General features: G+C 39.1%; 1 protein-coding gene across 2 annotated transcripts in view; it reads left to right on the top strand.

Annotated features, from left to right (window-relative positions):
- Nucleotides 1-1,295: 1,295 nt before the first annotated feature.
- Nucleotides 1,296-10,217, top strand: part of LOC126293475 (uncharacterized) — a 282,060-nt gene continuing 273,138 nt past the window's right edge. The window contains exon 1 of one of the 2 annotated variants that reach the window (XM_049986718.1): nucleotides 1,296-1,527. The gene's annotated coding sequence lies outside the window, so the exon portion shown is untranslated. Of the gene's footprint in view, nucleotides 1,528-1,710; nucleotides 1,835-10,217 lie in introns of those variants that run through there. The other variant, XM_049986717.1, reaches the window with a different exon arrangement.

Below are 10,217 nucleotides of genomic sequence, written 5' to 3'. Positions count from 1 at the left end.
CCATATCTAAAAAGCAAGCTGGTTTTGAAAGACAGCTCAGGAAACCTGTCTGCACAGAGAAAGAGAATGGCCTTCTCCACGTGATCAAAGTCCTTGTACAAGCAAGTGGGAAAAGTACAAATAATGGTGAAATGTGTCTCTCTTCAGAAGAACGAGAGGCGTCTGCTTCTACACCGTCTTCTGTGAAAGTACACAGAAACAGACCAAAACTTCATGTAAAAAAATATGATCGATTCATAGGCTCTGGACATCAAGAAAAGAAAGGTAGACCTATTTGAGCAACATGTTTCTCGAAAACAGAAATATCAGGATATCAGGATGATGACGACTATTCCTTCATGAGCTTACTGCCATCAGTCAAAGAACTGGATCAACGGGAGAAAATGAGACTATGTATGAAAATCTTTGGGGACGTCACTGAAGCCCTACAAGCTCACAACTGCAAAAGTGATACGAGATCGTTAAGTTTTATACAAACACACTCTGCAAGTCCTCTACCATCATTACAGCTGTCAACTTACCCATCACAAAGTGCATCTAATTATACCTAAGTTTCGTCTTTCTTTGTGAGCGTAGTTCAAATGTGTCCCGCTGCCCATCAACCTGTTTGCAACTCATTTTAATGGGCTATCCCTAATGTACTGTCAATATGTCTTTATATATAAACTAGGTGTTTATAATTTTCCTCATCACATTCAGTGCTGATATTTGTCAGTCTTGAATCAAACAATTGTTTCGTTCTGATTTTCAGATTATTCATGGATACTTGTTAACAGTTGTTTATTTGCTGATAACATCTATTACTGTGAAGGAATGTAGACATATATTTATTAATGTTACTAAATATATTTTACTGCAACGGATGCTAGAATTTATTTATGATATTCTAATATTATTTGACCAGTTATGCCATTCACAATAACAAAAAGGCTAGCAGTTATTTTTAGATGCTTATCTAATTGTGGTAGTTTTTCTTCTGGAGTGATACATTCCCTGAAGTTGGAATGGCCAGTTATATCGTCTCTTATGCGTTCAAGTATACAGTCAAACTTTTCTATAAACATGGTGTGGTAGTCTTTGAACTTGTCTGGAAAATTTCGTAGTGACTGGCAAGTTGTAAAAAAATTCCCCTGCCGATCTGTTTTCAATAAAACGATGCATCTAACCCCTTTTCCTCCGTCGTTTAAGGCGAACGTTCTCGTCCAGCAGCAGCCAACGCAAAAAATCATCATCCGAATCACTCATGATCGCTTCTCAACAACTGCAACTGCTGACCTATAGTGTGTAACTACGTCCAGTGCGGAAACTCATGAATGACGACAGTACAGTGGGTTGACGCTCAGTGTAATCTCTTCCGGTGTTTATGCGAGGGCAGCTGGCAGCCGGCGTCCCACGTGCGGCAGCTGCGCGCCGTTGCCGAATGGCTCGGATCCAGTGTACTGTGTAGGCATTCACGTCGGACGTCGCTGGGGCGCGTTTATCGCTCTTCACCAGACTGGTTCGGATGGGACGACTTCCGGATGCAATGTATGTGCCGTCTAAGACAAGTCGTTGTGATAGTAACAAAAAAAAATCACTACATCGCAGAGCGATCAAAAGTTCGAATAGTGCCCGAGATTTCCCCGACTGTGACGTTAACTGCTCGAACAGCATCTACTAATAGCTCTACTAATAAGATGCAAACAATCACAGAGATCGAGTACCAAAAACATAGTTATAGAATTTCGCCGTCTTTGAATATCGCGTAGTCTATGTAGGTTGTAATCTTTGCAAAGCATCTTGGGGTGTGTGTGTTTTGTTTTTTGAATGTTTAGCGGAAGGGATTTTATACTAAGTAAGTGTTTGCTCCGATTATTTTTAAAATAACTTCTACACAGTGATATCACATTAAACAAGAACGCTTATTTTACGGAAACGATCTGCGGATAGCGCAGGGGTCTCAGTATCTCATGGCATGGCTTATGTCATTATGTGTATACGACTAAACAGAAGCGAAGTGTTCATGGATGCATGTTATGCGTAGTAGTTTCAACCAATTTCGCCGACTAGTGATATTTGTAGTTGATGTTTTCTGTATGATTGCATTAGATCGCTTAATAGTGGATACTGATATGTCTTCACATACACTACCCTTTACTAGTTTTCAACTGAAGACTGGGAATGTGAAACGCTGGAAGTGTCAAAATTGGATATTTTAGTTTTTCACGAATAAACTGCTTGAATGTACCATGACTAAAACCTTGGGATACGTCGAAAGGCCCAGAGAAGCCTCCTTGTACTTAAAAGTACCTCAATTAGAGTTACCATGTGCAAATCATTTGTTCCTGACGTGAACGCTAAATGTGGCGAGCGTGTGTTATCGCGGTTGTAAACATGCTATAAGCTGTTCCTCGCTCCCTTACGTAGAGGCAACAAGGAATAGTACTTTTCATCATTTCAGTTATCTTAGACGTGAATGTTTTGTGCCCTGCTTTTTTTTTATGATGGAAAGGCGAGAGGGGGAACACACAGAAAAATACTCAGCTAAGAACGCAAGAGAAGCCGTATACAGCAAACAAGTGGGCGGTTATTGCTCTGAAAGAAACGCCATAATGTAAGATAAAATCGTTTATTTATTGGCTATTGTGTATTAGAATGAGATAAAAACAAATGTGATTTTGGGGTTCAAACTGCATGATTTTCTCAGCTTGGGATATAATCCTCACCATTCATTGACCAACAAATTGAGTGCTGGAAAAAAAGCATCTATTAGCCGTGGTCGATTTTTTTAAGTGAAACTCTGGGACTTTTCTTTCGTATTGTGTAAGTGATGTCAATACTATATATTTTGTTATTGCTTCCATGGAAGTGAGGCATGACACGTCTTTACCCAAATATCGATTTATAGATATATTTAATTTCTAAACTTATTACACTTTTTCTGTCGGGCATTACAGAATGTGTGAGACTATTATAATCGTATGTAGCGTGTATCTCTTGTGGCTTCTTGTGTTTTCTGACATGTTGGGCTTAAGAGTTTCTTATTTCCAGTGTGCAGTTTTTATATTTGAGTAAACTGAAAGCATATTTCTTTTAATATGTTGTCCATACTTTTATATCTTACACACTGTACCAAAGATCTATGCCACCTATGTAAGCCTAATTTACCATTCAGGTATCATTAGGCTGAGCAAATTGTAGCTCCATGTATTCTTCTTTGAAGTGTACCTCTAATATGCTGTTGTTCCAGTAGCTGTACTGATCGGTAACTTAGTATTTCAATAAGATCTACAGGTATTTGTAGTAAATAAAGATCATTCATGTGTCTTTAAGATAAAATATAAATAACACCGTTGTATGTAGAATGATTAACATATAATAAATCTGGAAACTCCAGAAATCGTTTTCTGCATGTTGCCTGTGCCATCTTACATTTAGTACTGCATCATATCATGGTTGGGCTCTTTCCCCCCCCCCCCCCCCCCCTCTCCCCTGAAATATTGGTTGCAGTGACCGATATGTGGTGTAGAACTATGCCTAGGTTAGATTGGAAGATGGAAGATTGACCTATAGCTCACCTAAATGTCAAATTTGCACCATATTTATCATACTTTGCCATGTTTACTCACGTTCCCAACATTATATGCTGTTTTATTGTAAGTATCCTGGGTGTCTAATGAATTGTTGGTGGTGAAACTGCCATAGAGCAGCATCTTGAGGATTCTATAAAATCTTGATGACAGTGTTATTTTAAATTTAACTTCAGTGTACCAACACAAACTACATGCTGTAAAACCTTCATCTGGATGTTTTCCATGATCAGTCCAAAAGGAAATTCAGTTAAACATTGTGCAGTAGTTCAAACACTACCCACTGCTCTTAGGTTTGATGAATTTACTGGTTTCATTTAAAATATTCGACTGTTTACTGTTTCCCAGGTTAGTCTCGGAATTGAAATTCTGTGACAACTTGACACATGTTACATTTGTATTGTGATGAAGTAGGTTGATACGAATTAGTTTGTAATTTCTTTTTCACAATTTTAATATCTCTGTGCAGGTCTACCTTTACTGTGCCAGTCTTGAGTTTCTTCTTATTTATATTTATACTGACATCATCATTATTGTTGTGTTCATCAATGCACTAGATGACTGCAATGTGGTAATCCTTCAGTGCCATTGCAGTGTCATTAATTTTTGCCCAAAGTCAGGCATTGTAAGAGTATGTGGGTCAGCTGAACCCACCATTGTCAATTGGTGGGTTTGTCAAGTAGCATTATGATTATGTGGCTTATGATATCATAATTTCGAAAACAGAAACTGGGCAGAACACTGACAGTATTTTCTTTGGGTCTATATGTTGTGCTGTCACTCTATTCCATAGTGTAGCCTGAGGTCTAATCAAGGTTGGAAGGCGGTAGTTTGGTTGAGAGTTAGCATAGCCAATGAATTCACAGAACGTCATAGATGCAGTGACATACTGATCTGCAGGATAGTCAGAGGCCTAGGTTACAGTTAGGTTGTGAGGTGACAAAGCAGTATTAAATGCTTCAGTTAATCTGGATATGTAACGTGGAAGGCACCTACATACTTTCTTCCACCATACATAAGTAGATCCCTGGCTTTTCATGTTTCCACATATTTCTCTGACCCTACTCGTGATCTTGCACTATAGTATCATTTTACCACTGTGCTCTAACACCTATCCCTTAGCAGATGCAGAGTAGGAAAAATGATGGTTGATTTGCTTTCATATATGGCTAAATTTCTGATATTCTGCAATGTTTTGTACATAAGATATGTCACATGGTTTAAGCCTCAATGTGTTCTTGATTCATCTTAGAGTTTGTGCAGAATCATTAATTGAACTTGGCAGTATTAGGACCAAGAGGCTCCCTCTTCCATCTAACCAAACAATCTACATATTTTGCATTACATTAATTACAGTAAAGATAAATGGCATTCAGTATTCAACACGAGTATACTGAGTTGACAGAAGTCGTGGGGTACCTCGTAATATCATGTTGGACCTCCTTTTGCCTGGCATAGTGGAGCAGTTTGACATGGCATGAACTCAAGTCGTTGGAAATCCTGTGCAGAGATATTGAGCTGTGCTGCTGTATAGCCATCTGTAATTTAAAAAAATGTTGCTGGTACAGGATTTTGCTCATGAACTAGTGACTTCTTGATTGTCCTATTAATGTTGGGCAGTCAAATCATTTTCTTGGCCTCTCAAGAATGTTCCTCAAACCTATTAGTTGTGGCCTGTGACTTGGCGCATTGCCGTCCATAAAAATTCAATTGTTGTTTGGGAACTTGAAGTCCAAAGATGGCTGCAAATGATCTCCAAATAGCTGAACATAACTATTTCCCATGAATGATTAGTTCAGTTGGACCAGAGGACGCTGTCCATTCCTTGTAAACACAACCAACAACAATATGGAGCAACAGCTTGCACAGTGCCTTCTTGACAACTTGAGTCAATGGCTTTGTGGGATCTGCACCACACCTGAACACTACCATCAGCTCCTACCATTTGAAATCAGAACTCATCTGACCAGGCCACAGTTTTCCAGTCTAGCATCCAATCGATATGGTCACGAGCTGAGGAGGGGTGCTGCAAGCAATGTCATGCAGTTAGCAAAGGCAATCACGTTGGTTTTTACTCCCATAGCCCATTACCATGATGTTTCACCGCACTGTCCTGACAGATACATTATTCGTGCATACCACATTGGTGTCTGCAGTTTTTCATGCATTGTTGCTTTCTCTGTTAGCGATGATAACTCTAAGCAAACACACCTGCCCTTTGTCCTAAAATGAAGCCCGTCCTGCGTTATCCATGGTGAGAGGTGAGGTGGTATATCTGAAATGCCCAATATGCTAAAACAACTCAATAGCCAAGAATACGTTGAACACAATATTCAAGGATGGATGAGTGTTGATGCTGTAGATCCAGGGCACCAAATCATGCAGGGTAGCAAAATGATTAACATCGTCACTGATGCCTCCAGCATTTCAACTAGTGGTCGAGAAAATGAAGATGAAAATATGCTGGCTGCTTTGGAGGCATTTACATGTTAAGGTACTGCTTCGCGATGGTCAGAAGCTCAAGATGAAAACAATCTGTATTAGATATCTCTCAAACAAAAAAGGTGTGACTCAGCTGCTGGTAAGCAGTAGGCTTGCTTACACAGATCAATACATATTTTTTTGTTTACTAAGCTGTACTAAATACATTCGTAGTGTACTTGCCTTTGTAATAATCTCATAAGGGGGGGGGAAAATGGATCACACCAGGGTGCATGCATAGCTGGTTCATTAAGCTTTACAGTTGGCACAACTAACAAATTGTGTGCTTGACTGTGTGCCCACTGCCTCTATGCGAGCATAAGGAAGTAGTGATGAGTGAGACATTTATGTTTCAAGAGGCTGTGACAGAGAGGGTAAAAGAGGCATTCATGTTTGGCCATGGCCATACAGTGTGTGAAGCTGCTGGATTTGTTGGTGTTTCGCAGCAGATCGTTCAATGCGTTAACAAGCAGTGGTGTAACATGTGGCCACAAAACAGGATATCAGAATTATCATTGGAAAAAGATCCTCACACTAAAACTATTTTTTTTCCTTTATAATTTTCAACTATTACTTCACTTATACTGATATTAAACCAGAATAGTGCTCAGTGTATTATTTATTAATATTTTTATAAAATGCCTGAAAAGAAAAGGCAAAGTAATATTTGAGACAGAAGATTGTGTTTACAGTGTTCAGGAGTACTCTTCAAATAACTTTCCAAGAAAGGATTGAAATTTGTATTCCATTAGTTTCATTTTGATCTTTGAGCAGTTGCATATAAACTTTATGTTCCCAGTGCAGATGATATCAGAGGGGTTGGTGACAAGGCTAGCTATGGCCTGGTGACAAGGCTAGCTATGGCCATACAATGTGAATTTTTTGAGAGAATTGTGCGAACACAGTGTGGATGTGGTGAAAATATTGAGTTGACCGGAAATGTACTGGCAATAAAATTTATAGAGAAGCACTGATGTGATTGAAAACAGTCTGATCACACCAGAAAGTTCTGCAGTAATAACTGAAGAACATATTTAAATTGGAAGTAAAATACAAGAGAAAGTAGTGTAAGTTTTATCACAGTATGTGCGACAATAAGTTGATTTGATCCAAAGAAGTAGATTTGCAGGAGGGGGGGGGGGGGGGATATGAAAAAGTGGAGGGTGGCTCTTCGTGTAAGATAAATGACTTATAAAAAAATAAATAAAAAAAAAAATGTTTACGCAAAGCGGCTTGTCCCCGTGATTCTCTGGTTACCATTCAGTACCTCAAACCACACACACCATTCAGTAATCTTTCTGCTGCACCAACTGCTGGCTGGTAACTACCTCAACATAAATGTCTCGCCTCTCTCTTGACCCGATCCAAAAATTTTATTTTTTCTAGATGCTTGGTCATCTCGAACTCCCATTTCTGTCACTTCAATTTCTGGCCAAACCCCAACATACACAAAAAATTTGGATAAAATTGTTTGTGATGAGTAGATGTGGTCCCCCTGTCAGTATCAATACAGCCATTGTCATCTTTTCCTACATTTGGATGGCAGGCTTCTTCAACGTAGACTGGAGATTCACACACACGCCCTAGTAATTCCCTTGTGAAGTTACTGTGATTGCCGTCCCATCTTGAAGGTGCACATTGTCTCTTGGTCTTGTTCTCCACATGCAAATAAAACAATAATTCCACACAGTAGTTGTGCTGCCCACATAATAAATAGTTTTATCATTTTTTTTGGCCACAAGTATTATTCGTAGGTAAGAATATGTTGAGATACAGATCACCCTTCTGGATTGGTATGTAAAAGCACAGCTTACAAATTAGTTTGTTATTACTATTCTACTGGTGATGGTCTATGATGGTATAATCAAACAGTACTGAATCTTTTCACCAGTTTATGCATGCCGCAATGCCGTAATCTTCAGTCTGAAGATAGTTTTGATGCCACTCTCCCAGTCTACATTTCAATCTGCCAACTGTATTCAAGCCCCTTTACTGTTTATTCCCCACTCCCTTCCTCTCCTCCAGTACTTACATCCATTAATAAATTAATTACTCGGAAGAGTGTCATCTAATATGCTGCATTGTGTACTGAAGGTCGAGCTTTAATCATCTGCAACTCTGTATCAGGATTTGCTAACAATATTCATATGATGGATCCTTGTATACATCTGCAGCATCACACAACAGCTTTAGTGTGGTACTGACATTGTTTACTAGGTTGTTGTAGATAGTGTGGAAAATGTTGGAATCCTCTTTGAAGCCAGGGTATATAACTCCCAAGATCGTCTTAAGGGCTGACACTAAGCAAAACAACTGTTGCTGCCTAGGGCATCACATGACTACCATATATGAAATAAAACGAATGGAGACAGCAGCACAGCAAATTTTTTTATTCGCTGATCATCAAAATCCATGCTCACCTCAATAAGAGTGGTAGCTGAAATTGGAACTAATAATAAGTGACCAAATATAAACTCTTTGTCTTCGATACATGATATTCAGTTCTAAGACATTACTTTTACATACTGCCTTCAAAAATAGATTGCTAAGAAGCAGTAGTTCTGACCTTTTTTTTAAAGCAGTATGTAAAAAGTAATGTGTTAGAATTGAATGTTATGTCTGGAAGACAAGAAACAATTTTATATGTGATCGTTTATTATTCGTTCCAATATCAGCTGCTCTCTTGATGCTGTGAGCATGGGATTTAAGGATCAGTGACTAAAACATTATCTGTGCTGCTGTTTTAAATCTTAAAGCCATGTACTGATTTGAAAGTCATCTCTCCGTGCCTCTTTCTCACAGTAGAGCCAACACACTGGAATCAATATTGTATTCACAGTGGCTACTACAGTACTTTGGCGTGTTGTTTAGTGGCTAAGGTTGGCAACAAGCAGAAATGTCCTTTGCCGACTTCCACCTATTTGTTCAGCCCTTTTGCTGTCACTTACTTACAGAGAAAGTGGTGTATGATTTCCTTAACAAACCTATGCGAAACTGATAAATAAGATCATTTATATTGCATTTTCCGTAACATTATCCATGTCTCTGGATGTATGTATAGGTCACAAAATGACACTTGACAGTTTTAAATCAAGTTAGAGTGTTTGTGGGTGAAGTTAACAATACCTCCAAAACCACCCACCCCCAATCACTGGTTTTTGTATTGAGTGTTACCCTTGGTTCCCTTGTTTTACGCTGTAGTAGTTGTGTCGATGCAGTTGTGGTTGTAGAGATATGACTGTTTGAAGTGGTTGTATCATATTGTGCTAATGACCAAGATGTCAGCTATCAAATCACTGTATTTTTCAAAGGGGAAAATTGAGCTTATTTTATAATATTCTCAAGCTTTTATGAATAGTCTTGAATTTTCAAGAATAAAATTTGGTAACGGCACATATCGCATTTGTCCTTAGCCTGAAACGATCATCTTAACCAATGGGTTGTGCATTGTAGTAAAGACAGAGGAACAAATAAAAAATGTGTATCCACTTATCAAGGAAAACTACATGAACAAAGAATGGTTGTGCGTGCAAACCATTCTAAGATCAAAAAATGATGTATTTCATCTATCAGTGAATGTAGTGTGGTGCCTAGGAAGTCTACTTATTCAGTTCACTAGACAAATATGCAAACAAGTCGTATTAATGAGTTTTATTACAATATGAAAATTACAGTACTTAACTTTTGCAATTATACAGATTTGTCGCAAGTGAAGAGCGATATTTGAAATAACAAATCTTCTTCTGTATAAAGAATTCAAAGTCTGTGACACATAGAGAGTACAAGCGAAGTAACTAAAGTTGATGCTGCTATTGAACTGGGCCGTAACCAGTCAGTCGCGGCGCTTATGTCCTCTTCACATAGGAGCTGCTGCTGTCACGTTGTCGTTCTGGAGAGGGGTTGGTCAACGTGTGATTGGCTGGCGTCTTCTCACAGCCGTCTCTTCTCCCTACAGGCACAAGGGCACTTGACTTTATGCCATAACTTTCCTGCCCTCCAATGTGACAGACCGTCATCGTACAAGAAGCACGACTACGGGAGGGAAGGGAGGAGCATGGACACTGAGTAACCGGAAGCTGTGGCTCCAGGAGACGTCAGACTTCTGTTCGCACATACCCCGCCATCTGGCCTTCGTTGTGGTGGAAATGTCCCCCAGAAAACGCCCGG

This window comes from Schistocerca gregaria, chromosome 10, assembly GCF_023897955.1.
Source record: "Schistocerca gregaria isolate iqSchGreg1 chromosome 10, iqSchGreg1.2, whole genome shotgun sequence".
Classification (NCBI taxonomy): Eukaryota; Metazoa; Arthropoda; class Insecta; order Orthoptera; family Acrididae; genus Schistocerca; species Schistocerca gregaria.
Note: the sequence above shows the minus strand (reverse complement) of the source record. Positions and strands in the feature narration are given on the sequence as shown.